The sequence below is a fragment of the Sciurus carolinensis genome, chromosome 1, assembly GCF_902686445.1.
Source record: "Sciurus carolinensis chromosome 1, mSciCar1.2, whole genome shotgun sequence".
Lineage (NCBI taxonomy): Eukaryota > Metazoa > Chordata > Mammalia > Rodentia > Sciuridae > Sciurus > Sciurus carolinensis.
The window spans coordinates 1,781,825-1,795,946 of NC_062213.1; the positions used below are offsets into that span (position 1 = coordinate 1,781,825).

At 56.5% G+C, this 14,122-nt stretch overlaps 1 non-coding gene across 1 annotated transcript; it reads right to left on the reverse strand.

Moving 5' to 3' along the window:
• Positions 1 to 10,032: 10,032 nt before the first annotated feature.
• On the reverse strand, positions 10,033 to 10,105 carry Trnaa-cgc (transfer RNA alanine (anticodon CGC)). The gene has a single exon. It is a non-coding gene; the product is annotated as a tRNA-Ala (tRNA).
• Positions 10,106 to 14,122: the final 4,017 nt, after the last annotated feature.

The following is a 14,122-nucleotide window of genomic DNA, read 5'->3' on the forward strand; positions in this document are numbered from 1 at the left end:
TAGTATCGGAAAGAAAGTAAGAAGGGGCTGGGTCGGTGGCGAGTAGTGGCTCCACAGAGTGAAAACAGGTGGTCACATGAGGGAATGCCAGGCTGCTGGACAAACTCAGGGACTGAGAAGAAGATGAACTTGAAGATGTAAAGACAGGGCCGCATTCGGCTCAATGGTGGAGCTCACCTAGCCTGTGGGGGGCCCTGGGTTCCTCCCTAGCACCACACACACAAAAGATGATGACAGTGGGTGACTTTGTACCAAAATATAAATGACCAAAACACAAACGATCAAGAGGGTGAACAGGCCAGTGACCACAGAGAAGATGGACCACTGGCAGGTCCAGGGAGCTCTGCCTGCTGTTTGGACACTCCGAGCGTGATGGGTGGACATCCACGCTGCTTCCCACGCTGTGGTGCCCGACTCTGGGGAAGAGAGGGCAGGCAGAACCTTGTGGCCCAGGAGCAGGAGCTGCCGCCCTGTTGGGGTCCTCTGTCTACACAGAGTCCATGTGGTTCCTGGGACCCCTGCCTCAGTGAGGCCACTTGCTTCAGGAAAGGCAGGAAAGCCCGGCCCCAGAAGGTAGAGACCCAGGGCATCGGACCAGCCGGTATCAGAACCATTTTGGGGGCTCCTGTGTCAAAGCCGGGCATGCTAAGTGTCCTGCGGTGTCCCTGTCCCACCCCAAATGCCAGTCGGACAGACTGTTAGTTTTCTGTCACTCGTTGTATAATGAGAAAACCCTTATTTTGGCTCATGGTTTTGGAAGGTTCCATCCATGACCCGTTGGTCCCACTGCTTTGGGCTGTGGGCACATCACCGTGTGAGGCATGGTGGAGCCAAGACACCATGGCTGGGTGAAAGAGGAAGAGAAGGGGCTGGGGTCTCAGGGACCCTTCAAGGGCATGCCTTCTTCCAGCGACTGGAAGGCCTCCCACGAGGCCCACCTCTCCATGCTTTCGCCACCTTCCAACAGCACCTCGCTGGGCACCAAGCTTTTACCACAGGGCCTCTGGGGACGCTTAAGATCCCTGCTATGGCTGACGGCTACGGCCGTGCGTCAGTCCCACTCCCTTGGCAGGGATCAACCTACATCCATGGGCTCCTCGTGCAGACTCAGCGGGAGGGGAGTGCTTGTGCTCCTGGGAGAGGTTTCTCTGAGGAAGACTGTCTCTTCCCTGGGCACATCATGGCCAGGCTGACCCCAGAGCCTGCAGTTGTCTGCCGACATCCTGAGGGTGATGACGGAGGCTGCTGGGAGCCCCTGAACCTGACCCTCCTCCATATCCTGTGGGGGAAACAGATTCCCCTTAGTTCGCCTCGAGTGGGCGAGGCCAGACAGCGTTCAGACAGGTAAGACGCCTTGTCTGTCGAGCTCTTCAGACCATGGCCCTTAGGTCAGGAGGGCGGTGTGGACCCACCTCCCCTTTCCCTTGGAAGTTTCCTAGCTCCTAGTGAAGGAAGTAACACAGGAAGCTAACTACTGGGAGGGAGGAGGCACGGTCTCTTTTTATTCAGATGACATGATTATGTGACCTTAAGAAACTCAACCGAAGAACTTTTACAGCTAATTCGAGCATGTGCTTAGGTAGGCAGTTTTAAGCTGACTACATGTTTTGGACTGAAGGTTAGTGGCTAGCCCAAATGAACATGCCGAATCCCCAACCCCAGTGGGATGCTGTTTGGAGACAGGGCCTTTGGGGAGCAGCGGAGAGGAGGTTCCAAGGGTGGTGCCCTGCTGCAGCAGCGCTGGGGCCTGCTAAGAGACTTGGGGTGGTGCTCCCCGCCGCGGGTGAAGCCATGGTGAGAAGGCCACCGTCTACAAACCCGAAGGGGGCCCTGGGCGGGAATGAACCTGACAGCACCTTCGTCTTGGACTTTCCAGTTCCAGAAAACAAAATCCTGTTGTCCTGGTTGTGCTACTCTGTTATGGCGGCCCAAACTGAGTGATGCTATAGAACATATGGATCCACACTTAAAAATACTCGACATGGAAATGAAGCTATTTCATTCACAAATGTGGCAAGTCGACAAGATGTCTAGGGAGATACTGAGTGGGAATGTACGTGCTCTAGGAAATGGGTCCCTGCACGCCTGTTGCAGGGCCAGGCCCAGGGCCTCAAGCATGCCACCCAGCAGTTCAGCACCACTCTGCCTCGCCTCAGCTCTGACATGGACTCGATTTTATTGAGCAACTTAAAACCAGATTTGAATGGTTGGATATCATCATGGATCTTGAAAATAATCTACGAACATGCCAATCCTCCCTAAAGATGACTTAAAGATTTCAGTGCAGATAATTAAATGATTAGACGTGTTAGAAGAAATAGGAGATAATTTTTTTACCTCAGCATTAAATGAAACTTCTGTATTAAAACAGAAAATCCAGGTAGCATAAAGGAAAATATTTGAAGATTTTATGACATGAAATTTAATATTCCTGTTTAGCAAAAGTCATCAGAAATAAAGGAGAAAAAAGTAACATGTGACAAATGAGTTAACACCCCCAAAAAGCTCCTAAAATGGATTTTAAAGTAGTCAAAGAAAACTTCAGAAAAAAAATGGGTAAGTTTATATACTATTGTATGTCCACCCACAGGGCAGACCCCACCCCAGATACTTCAAAGGAGGGGTTCGAATATAGGAATTGGCATAGGAAGGGCTGCAGGAGAGGCTGGGTGGGAAGACCAGAGACCACCGGGCTGTGCTCCAGCCAATGCGTGGAACCTTGGGGGGCCACACCCCACCATGCTGCTACTGCCAGAAGTCAGTGGCTGCTAGAGAGGCAGGTCAGTGCAGGTGTCCAGCTGGAAACCCACAGCTGATATCCTGCTGGTCCACCAATAAGCATTTCCGTAAGAGGAGGACGCAAGGCACACTCTACATAACAGCCTCCTGCAGGAGCTGAGCAAGCAGTCAAGCACACGGGGTACCTTCTCTAAGTCAGCCCGGCTCAATGCCTGCAGGACCCGGAGCTCGAAGGGAGGCAGGGGTGGGGAGGCAGGCAGTCCAGACCTGGAGAAGCCTGGGAGGAGCCATGGATAGGCCAGCTCTGCACACTCTGCTTTAGCACCCTCCCTTCCAATGTCAGAATCAATGGCAAACACAAAACCAAGCAGTATCAAAACTGGGGACACATCCCAGGGTTCTTTGCAAAGGAGGGGACAGAGGAGTACTGACTGCCATGTTGTGGGGCGCAGCCTTTACTCTGAGGTGAGAGCGGGTGTGGCCATCTAGAGGGTGCAGCTCATGTCCTGCAGCCAGCTGAGGAAGACCAAGCAGGAAAGCATGGATGACCACAGGAGAGGGTCCTTGCTGGGAGCAAGTAGGGCAGTCGGGACACTCGACGCCCCTCTGCTCGTCGACAGCCTCGCAGACCCCTCATGGCGGGGTGGGGCGTCCTGGGCCTTTTGTACGTGCTTTGGTGTTGCTGGCTTGTCACGGGAAAAGTCCATCACTATACTTTTGAAGGTAAAAAAACCAGAGAGAAAGGAGAGGAGAAGGTGGAGGACTTTGGTATGAAGAGGCAGAGAGTGGGACAACAGGACAGGGCTGTTACGAGCTTCTTGTGGACAGGAGGTGGCAAGCTGGGCTGGAGCTGCCTTCTGCTCCTGTCCAGACTGCGTGAGCCACACCCAGCCTGCTGGGGTCTTTGTAGTACTGGGAACATGCAGATTTTCCAGTTGGAAGGAAATGGGCTCCTCTATGGCCTCTGTTTGTCCCAGGGGAAGACACAGATGTCCTGACAAACTCACCGACTTGCCTGAGATGTACTGGTCTGGCAGTGTGGGGACTGGAGCTGGGATCCTAGCAGCACCTGGCTCCTTCTCATGGACGAGCCCATCTCCCAGCCTGTACCAACCTGGGGGATGCCAACTCACATTGGGAGGAGGTGGTCTAGACAGAGCCGTCTGGAGAGCGCAGCTGCTGCTGGAAAATCTGCCTGGCCTGGGTGCGGCTGCTTTCGTGACTATCCTCCAGCGTGTGCTGAAGATTTGGTTCTGGGGTTTTTGTTTCAACCTCTATCGCTAGGATATGAAGAGCCCCCAAAGGCCCGTGTTGACGGAGGTAGGGAAGCTCCAGGAGGCGGGCGCAGTGGTGGCGTCCAGAGCTCAGCAGCCAGGCTGGCGGCGAGCCCCTGTCTCAGCTGTCTTCACTGTGCAGTCCCTGGGGAGCGGCCCAGACAGTTCATGGTGGTGGTCCGAAGAGGAAGGGCAGCCTGGAATAGCAGGGATGGGAACTGGTGGCCCCACAAGCTCAGGAAGGGATGTGTTCCCAGCCCAGCCGGTGACCTATGCATTGTCTACCACCTGTGGGCAGGAGGGTGGGGTGCTCGGTGGAGACCCCACTGCTGGGGACCACGTGAGCCAGATGGGAGAAGCTGGGTGTCCCTGAACTCTGAAACTGACACCAGGCAGGCTGTGAGGTCAAGGGAAGGCTGAGGCTCCGGCTCTTACACAGGAGGCAGCGCAGGACGGGAGGCAGAGGAGTGAGTGCGGAGGGCAGTGTGGGTGGGTGTGGAGGGAGCAAGGTCCCTGCGGAGAGCAGCCGGGAGGGGCTGCTGGAGGCTGGAAGAGAGGCAGGGAGCACAGTGGAGGGCCAGGCTCGGCAGGTTTGCTCAGGGGCCTCTTAGATCCTGTGACACACAGCAGGAAGAACCCCGGGGGGCTGGGGTACAGCTCAGTGGTAGAGGCTTGCCTCACATGCGTGAGCCCTGGGTCCCATCCCCAGCACAGAAAGAAAAAAAAAGTGAAGTTTTAATTCCAAGGACACATACTCATTAGTGACCTAATCTAGAAAGACTGTCTGAACAGAGGTGACTCTGATGTCACTACTAAAGACTGTGCTCAGACATTTTTTAATATAATTCACAGAATATTTTGATACTTGTCTCAGCCATCAACTGACAAGGCGTTTTAACCCAAACCTGAGACCGCCTAGACACAGCCGCCCTGGCAAATATTTATCATCAGGAAATATGTATCATTTATTTACCAAGCAAACGAGGGGGCATTATTCAGTGGAACCACAGCCTCCTTCTCCCTGAAAGCCTTTTCTATTTTCCACGTATGAATACTTTTTAATCTCGGTGACTGAGTGGAGACGCTCTCCTCCCAGACGCTGCGGATGGCTTTTGGCAGGTGTGTGATGTATGCTGCCTTCCTGGGATCCTTCTGGGGGTGGTTCCTGTAGCGTTCTGCGTAACTTGAGTGCAGCCTGGTGTGGCCCCAGCAAATCCAGGCGCGAGCACAGATGGAATGCCTTCTCTATGGGAGGACGGCTAGCTTGCCCAGGACCATGCTCGTCGGTCATCACTCACCAACACCAGCTGCGATCTGCCTCGGCCCATTTGCTGCAGGGGCAGGAAGATGGCATGGCTATTACCTCAGACGGGCACCGCGAGTGCTGGAACAGCCTGCCTGTGAGGCGGGGCGGTGCCGGCCTGCTCCCCGTGTCCTTCTCAGGCAGTTTTCCTGTGGGGGGTCAGAAGACAGCATCGACCATCTCGTACCTGTCACAGTCCTCGCTCGCATGGCAATGAAGGCGCGCCCGCCTGTGGTTGAGGTTCCTGCTGTCCCTACCCGCAGAGCAGGTCACCCCGCTGCAGGGCAGCCCGCCCATGCCTCATCCTCCAAACGCACGGCGAAGGTGCGTCCCCACCCGGCACGGCCTTTCCCTGCGGACATGGTCCCTCTGCCCTGAGCCTCCTGGGTGCTGGACCCCAGCGAGTCCTGCCGGAGTGGGTTCCCAGGGGCCCAGGAGGGGTGAGCCCAGGTGCTAGGGCAGCACCCCGCTCTGCAGCGGGTGCCCTGCCGCTTGCTGGCCACCTGGCCCATCTGCGTGGCGGGGAGAGCCCTTTTCTGAGCCTCCCAGCCTTCGGTGCGCACGCGCAGCCCCCTCGCCCCAACCCCCCGCCTCTGTCCGCTCCCTCGCCCAGGCCACTTGCTATCCAGATGGGATTGAAGGTCGCCCCTCAAGCTTGGCCCGCTGCGGTGGCAAAGCGGCCCTGATGCCGGCGGGGTGGTCTGCATAGCAGAAGCTCTGATGCACCTGCGACCCTGGCAGGTCCCCGCAGCTTCTCTGCATCACGGTGCACCCACTGCTCAGGCGCTGTGGTGGGCGGGCCCTGGTGCCCAAGCTGGTGGGGTGCCCTCTGGGTGCTGTGCCTTGGGTGGCGAGGGCCCTAGAGGAGCTGCAGAGGAGGCAGGACCTGGCCCGAGCTGCAGGGCTTCGCAGGAGTGGCTGGGAAGGTGGCCTCCTCTCCTCCTCCCTGGGGACCTGGCCTGCTCCTGGTGCTCCCACCCCGGGTGCACCTCTTGCCCCTCCAGGTGTTCCCCTCCCAGCAGTGTCCCCTCCCCCTGGAACATCCCACCCCTCAGCGACCCGTCCCTCTCGGCGCCCCTTCCCCTTGGTGTCCCATTTCTCTGCCCGACTTTGTGGCCTGCTGGGCATCCGTCCTGGCCCAGTCCCAGACCAGGTGCACCATGCTGGTCGCCTAGGGGGAGGGCCTGTCCAGGACACAGAAGGAAGTTCTGCTGCGTGCCCGGTCGACAGCCCCTTTGGCTGTGCTTGCTCCATGGTGGTCCCTGCTAAAGGGCCCCCTGCTGCACCTGCAGTCCCCCTCCCACTAGCCCAGGAAGGAGATGCGGGTGGCCCTGCTGGTCTTCCCTTGCCCTCTTCACGTCCTGCCGCTCCCACCGTCCTCCTCCCCCTTGGGTTGTTGAGGGTCCTCCTGTGGCACCCCAGCCTCAGCAGCTCTTGCTTTTCTTTGGCTTGACACATCGGAAGCCCTAAGCACTCAGCTGAAACTGGACACCTGTTGTCTTTGAGGAGTTTATACTTGTGTTCAAAGTGTTTGATACTAGAATTGTGAACATGACGTACAGCTAAGAGCATCACTGGGGACAGGTAACTGAGACTTGCTCTGCAGGGACTGGTTACCTGGTGACAAGTTCAGGAATAGCACCATCACCAACTCTCAGAACCAGAGGTTTCATGAGCAGGAGGCCTTTGCTGATCTCTGGGTGGTGGGGGATGCAGGTTAGCCTTGCTTTCCAGATGGACCATGGGCTGTGGGCACAACAGGTCACTCCATGTCCCTACCTCGGGGTCTGTGTGGGCCTCCTGCAGAACCATCCTGCCTCTGGCCCTGAGGGCCTCTGTGAAGCCTCCTGGCCCATGTACTTTGCTTTTGTATAGCTAGGGACACAGATAAGAGCCAGGGAGATGGCCACGGGTCATCTCTGTGAAGGATGAAGCTGCTCCTGTCAGGTGACAGCCCTTGAGGAAGAGGTGGCCTTTGCTGGCTTCTGAATCCTGATTTTTGCCAGCGGGAGTTCCTTGCCTGCGGCTCAGCTTCTGTAACAACCTGGCCTGTCTGCACCGCATCCCCACTCGGTGGGAAGAGGGGTGGGACAGCTCTGGCCTGATGTAACAGTGGAGTGGAGCCCTCGGCCTGGAAGTCTCGTCGGGGGGCAGGAGGAGTGGGGCGCGGCTGCCGGGGCGGCGTCTCTTCCCGTTAGAAGTGCCACCCTGCTGCTGGCTCTGTGGTTCCTCCCTGTGGAGTCACGTTGATGTATGTTTTGGTTAAAGGAAGAAGAAAAATCATGAGCAGATGAAGCTAGAGACCACAAAGAAGCAGGACATGAAGGAGCGGGTGGCGGGAGGTGGAGGGAGGGCCCCTGTTCCTGGGGCAGGGGCAGCCTTCGATATGCCGCAGTCTTCTTCAATACTCATGGGCTTTTTTTTTTTACCTTGTCTGGCAATAAATATTTTAAATTGTTTCATTTTTATGATGACAAATCGTTTTCAAATTTATTTCCTTTTTTTGTTTGTTTACTTAAATACAAAGCTAAACCACAAACAGGTACACCTGAGACATTTTATCTCACATTTAAATACTCCTGTCGGATCCTCTGCCCATTTGCTGACCACTGACCAGCCTAGTGGGGGTGGGGGAGACTTTCTTAGGTAGCACCACCATGAGGCCCAGGGTGAGTCAGCTCAGCCTCACATCTTCCTTTCTCTCTGCAGCCTTTGGCTTCACCTGCTTCCCCCAGCTCTGGCTAGATCCTCCTTACAGTCTCCAGTAGTGGTGGAGAGAGCGAACTTCCTGGTCTTGCTCCTGGCCTGGGGGAAGTGACCAGTCATCTCCCATTGAGTGTGAGCTTGGCTGTGGGACTTTGGCTGCTGCCCTGTGTCTGATGGGGGAAGGTGCCTCCTTCCTAGCTGGTGGGATGGGTTTTGTGTTGTGCTGTTGTGCTTTTTATCACGCAGTCGTTGGATTTCGTCAGGTGTGTTTTCTGTGTCTGGAGAAGTGGGAGGGTTTCCGAATGCCACACTCCTTACAAACCTGAGGAACCTGAGGTGGAAACACGGGCTTCAGGGTCCCATTGAGGCAGCAGTGGGTGTGCTAGGACTTAGTTCTGTTTCCTAGAAAGGAAAGCACAGGCATCCTTTCAGTACACCTGGTGGGAGGTGGGCTGCCAGTGTCATGCTGCCGTCCTGCGTGTCCACCTGCAGCAGCCATGCTGCCCATCCGACCATGGTAGGGCTGCCTGCAGAACCGCCTGGGTTCTGGAGCCCCAGGAAAGCTGGGTGCAGCCCGGGGTCTCTATTCCTGCCTCTCTGGCCACTAGATGTCAGTAGAAACCCGAGCAGCTGGTGCAGTGGGAGGGGCTGGTTCACAGGTGGTTTTGCAGGACTTCTTGTGAGGCTGTCCAGTCGCTCCTGGAAGCTGCGTTGGCTGGACAGCTGGCCTGCCAGTTCTGTCCTGGCTGTGCTGGTGTTTGGTGTTATTTGCTGGTTAGGTTGCCTGAGTTGCAGGTGATGAGCTAGGGCCCTCTATCGGTGTGGAGTCCCCTTCACCCCGCTGACGAAAGACCTTCCCGGTGCCGCTGCCCTTGGCAGATGGCAGGCACAGGAGGAGAGCACCTGCTGCACAGACCTCCAGACTGCCAGGCGAGGCCTGGGCGCCGGGGCCGGAGGCGGGGTGGGCGGGGCCTCCGGGGGCGGGCCTTCTCTGGGGGCGGGGCCTCCCCTACCAGGCCGCTGGGCGGGAGCGCAGCGGAGAGGCCGCGGGGGACTGCGCAGCTGTGGCCCAGGCTCTGGCGGGCGGCGCGAGTGGCAGGGTCCGGGCGGGGTCCCGCCGCCCGGCCTTCCAGGGCGCGCCGAAGGCGGGCAGAGCAGGGTAAGGCGGGCCGGGCCGCAGCTATTGCGGAAGGGGTGCAGTCCTGCCAGATCGCCGCGCTCTGGGGTTTTCCTCGGAAAGGTTAGGATTAACCCGGGAGGATGCGCCGCAGGTGCTAGTGATCTGCCCTGAGTGGCCGGCCCCTCGTCCCCAGTTTGGGAAGTGTCATCCTAGTGGCTGTGCCTGGGCCTCAAGGCTGCCGTGTTTGGGTTGGAATCTGTCTCGGGGTCTGGGTTTCCAGGCCGGTTCCGGAACCATAACGCGGCAAATTCGTGTGCTCCCGGCGCTGTGGCCATGGCCTTGTGCCAGGGCCCACCGCACGTCCTCAGCCTGCCCCTGTGCCTTCCGGGGGACTGCGGGTGAGGCCCCGCGGGCGTGCTGGGGCCGGGAAGGGCTGCTTCCCGGCCCCTGCTAGGGTCCGTGCAGACGGCGGTGGAGTCTTGCGCTGGTGTTTAGGACCCGCTTCCTGGGCGTTCCGTCAGCCGCGGGAGCAGCGACTTAAGCTGCTGGAGTCTAGCTGGGGCTGGATAGCCCTTGTCCCTCCCTAGTGCACAGATGGGCAGTTCCCGCGAACCCGTTGGGTTGCAGTTACAGTCAGGGTCGCTGGGGTTGCGTCTGAGGGTGGTGCTTGGTACCCTGGTCTCCGAAGGGACAACAGTGTCACCCAGTCCACAGCCTTCCTCTGCTGCTGGCCAGTGAGTTGTTTAACCTGGACATCAGTGTCTTTTTTTTTTTTTTTTTTTTTTTTTTTTTTTTTTTTGATACTGGGGCTTGAACCCAGGTACTCTACCTACCACTGAGCTACATCCTCCACCCCCTTTTTAAGAAACAATTTTTTTTTTTTTTTTTTTTGGCGGTGCTGGGGATTGAACCCAGGGCCTTGTGCATGCGAGGCAAGCACTCTACCAACTGAGCTACATCCCCAGGCCCCCAACCCTTTTTATTTTTTATTTTGTGATGAGGTCTTGCTAAGTTGCCCAGGCTGGTCTCAAACTTGAAATCCTCTTGCCTCAGCCTCTGGAGTTGCTGGAATTAGGTGTATACCACTGTGCCCTGCTGGACCTGAGTGTCCTTATGTGCAGGATAAGGATGATAGAATCTGCCCAGAGGCCTTGGTGCTGAGTTCAGTCGTTGGTGGTGCCCAGGCTGAGATGCATGCACCCTGGAGCTGGGGTGACTCCTGGAATTCCTTAGGAAAGCGCTGTCCTAGTTTGTGTTCTGTTGGCCCCTCACAGCCTATCCTGCTGTCAGCGCCCACAGTAGGCAAAGCATTGAACACCCTGGGACCTGTGAGAAAAGTGGCCCATCTCCACTTGACCCTGGGACCTGTGCAGTTCAGCAGGGGCCCTTCTCTCCCAGACCCCTCTCTCTCCTGTCTTGTACACATGACACCCTCTTGGGCTTCCAGTCTGGCCACTCTGCCAGAGGTCAGGGTGCTTGTGAGGCCTCACCTGTTCTCGTCCAGGTGAGGCTGACAGTGTCTGCCTCACTGACATCTGCCCTGTGGCTCAGGCCCCTCCCTGCCTGCTCTGCCCGCCCCATCCTCACCAGGCACAGGGTCACACATTCAGTGGCTGCAGCTCTGGCATTCTTCCCAGGCGCTCTCAAACCCACCGGCTTCCTGGGAGTCTTCAGCTCTGCCAGATCCCTGGGCCCAACCTTGCCCAGTCCCTTCTCTGCAGAAACAGCCAAATGTCTGTTGCACTTGACCCTTACTTCTCAGTCTATCAGAGACCTCCTGCTGCTCCTGGGATACTCAGCCTAGTCAGCAGGCCCACCTGCTGGAGGCCCAAGTGGGCCAGCTCTGCAGGTCAGGTGTACCTTGTGCACACGGCAGGCCCAGCAGGGCCTTAGGAGGAGTTCCCACCTTACTTTCCTGCCTCCCTCTGCCTGCTGCTGTGCTGTGCTTGCCAGGCTGCTCTTCTCCCCTCGAGAGCCCAGCCCCCCATCTTCTAAGAGTCTTGGGATCTGAGTCCATCTTGTGTCCTCCCTGCAGTTCCTGGGTGTCCTTGTGTCCCAGGACCTCACACAGTGAGTTGCACATGAGCCTGGTATAACATTTGCACCTGGGTGCTCTCCTGGGATTTCTGCAGAGTCTGGGAGCTCAGCCCAGGCCAGGTTGCCTGTGCACAGCTTCTCCAGCTATGCGGGCAGAGGCACTGTGGCTGCACTGTGCTCCTGCCCATGCCCCTGTTCACAGTATTTGGTCATTTCCAGTTCTAGCCATCACATGTGAAGTGTTGTGAACATCCCACGGTGGGTGGTGTGCACATGTGGTTGCCCTCTCCAAGTCAGGAGAGGGGTCACTGAGTCACCAGCCACACGTCTGGCTCACTCAAAATCACCAGGTGACCACTGTGGCTGTCCCTCCCATTCTTGCGTTTCCCTAACAACTGACCATGCTGAGCATGGTTTTATGCACCTTTTTTGTCTTTTTTTTTTTTTTTTTTGTATGTTTGTTTGTTTTGTTTTTTGGTACTGGAGGTTGAAATGAGGGTACTCTACCTTGGAGCCACAGTCCCTGCCCTTTATTTATTTTGGTACCAGGGATTGAGCCCAGGAGTGCTAGCCACTGAGCCACACCCCCAACCCTTTTCTGTATAGACCAGGTCTCACTGAGTTGCTTAGGGCCTCTCAATCCTCCTGTCCAGTCCTTTTTTTTTTTTTGAGGTAGGGCCTTGCTAAGTTGCTGAAGTTGACTGAGAACTTGGGATCCTCCTGCCTCAGCCTCCCAAGCCACTGGGATTAACAGGTGTGCGCCACTGTGTCTGGCTATTATGTTTTCATTCTCTTAATTGTCCTTGGAGACATTTTTAATATGGGTGAAGTACAGTGTATCATTTTTTGTTATGGGTTGTGCTTTGGGTCTAAGAATCTTTGCCTAATCCAAGGTCACAAAATTTTTCTTCTGTGTTTTTCCCTAGAAGTTTCATGGTCTGTTGTTCAGTGTAATGTCTGAGTTGACTTGCAGTTTGCTGTGGAGAGCAGGGTCTCCGACCATCCCAGCGCCATGTGCAGACCAGGCAGTCCTGTCCCTGGGTGGGGTCTGTGACCATCTGTTCCTGCATCACTGTTCACCGCTCTGCCTTGGCAACCATTGGGTTAGCTGGTCGCCCAGCGATGCTGCCTCTTTTTCTGTTAGCACTTCTCTTGATCATTAACAAAGACAGGCAGGCGGGCTGTCCTGCTTGCCAGTGGGGCAAAGCAGGTGGAAGGTAAGTGGCTTGTGGCCCATCCAGGTGGTGTCTCCCCTGAGCTCTGCAGAGGAGGAGGATGGGATGAGCCAGGAACTGGCCAGGACCGGATGGCTGTCTCGGTGATGCTGGAGAGGAAGTCCAAGGAGAGCCTCAGGCCCGTGTTCCCTGCTCCCTCTGAGCACTGCCCTGGCCAGCTCTCCTGGTGTCTGCAGGCCTTGTGCCGCTTTCTGCTGTGGTTGCATGCTCCTCCCTCCCAGACTCCCTGGGATACATTCAGCAGTGCAGCAGCGTCCAGAGGCAGAGCCTTTGGGAGGCGGTGGGCCGAGAGGGCGCTGTGCACCAGGTGGTGGCTTGTGCCTTGGGAGAAGCTAGAGGGCACCTTCTGCCCTCCTGTCCCCCACCCCCCACCCCGTGAGAATGCAGCATCCTAGCACCACCTTGGCTGCAGAGGGCAGCACACCTTGATCTGGATGCCAGCCTCCAGACTGAGAAGTAAATGGCTACTTTTTAAAATCACCCAGGCTCAGATATCTTGTTACAGCAGCAGATGCAGGGTAAGAGGTTTTCTTAATTCCTTAATATTCCATTGAATGAATTTGCTGGGTTAGTTCTTCTTTTTCCACATGCCTCTAACATTATAATTTATAACTTATTTAGGATAGGATCTCAAACGTTAAATTATTGGATCAGAGGCTTTAGTAATTTTCATTACTGAAATGTTGCAGAATTGTTTTTGGAGAGTTGTGTCCTGGGCTACTCACCCTGCTGCATTCACAAAGGGGAGGGGACAGAGAGCAGACAGACTCCATCAGTGCCCAGGACTGAGGGCTGGGGGCTCTGACGAGGTGATGGGTCCCACGCCCGACTCTGACACCCCAGGTTGGACCCACAGGAGCCACCTGTAGTTTGGGCCTCAGCTCATGGGAGCCAGCACTGCCTGCTGGGTGGCCAAGTCCCGAGGAGGAGGGAGGCGCTGGCCTGCAGGAGGGCTGTGGCCCGAGCCGTGTGGATGCACCCTGGGAGCACGATGCCCAGCATCTGCCCCTGCCCCCCTCCCATGCACGGAAAGCACTGCACTCTGCAGGCCGCCTGCCCACTGCCCTGGAGGGGTATCAGTTCACCCTGCATTGCCATCTTCTGGCAAATGGTGTCTGGGTGGTGGGGGTGGGGGCTGCAGCTGTTCATGCTCCTGGTGGCATGGGACCCTGGGCGTGCCTGTGGCCCAAGCCTCACGAGGCTTTTGCTCCTCTTTGGTAAACACCTGAGAGTGGAGTTGCTGGGTCTCTGGTAGCCCCATGTTCATCAGTTTAAGAAAGTGCCACACACTCCATGGTGGCTGCACCGTGTTGTGTTCTCTCAGTGCTACATGAGGGTCCCGATGACTCCACACCCTGCCCATACCTCGGCCAGGTTCCTGTTTTGGTGGTGCCTAATAGGTGTGAGGTGGCTTCTCTTGGTGGCTTGCTTCTGTTCCCTGATGACCAGTGATGGTGAGCATCTTCTCAGGTGCCTGTTGGCCGTGGGGTTGTCTTCTGTTCAGGGTAAGAGCTCTGTGTTTGTCCTTGGCCCAGTCCTTCATCAGATCTGGGAGCATTTCCTCCTGCTCCTTGGCATCTTTTCACTTCCTTGGCCACCCTCTCAAACACAGTGTTTTAATCTCAGTGATCCACTTTATCATTTCTTTTCTTTTCAACACTAGGGATTGCACCAGGGCCTTGGGTTTGCTAGGCAGGCTCCCCACCAC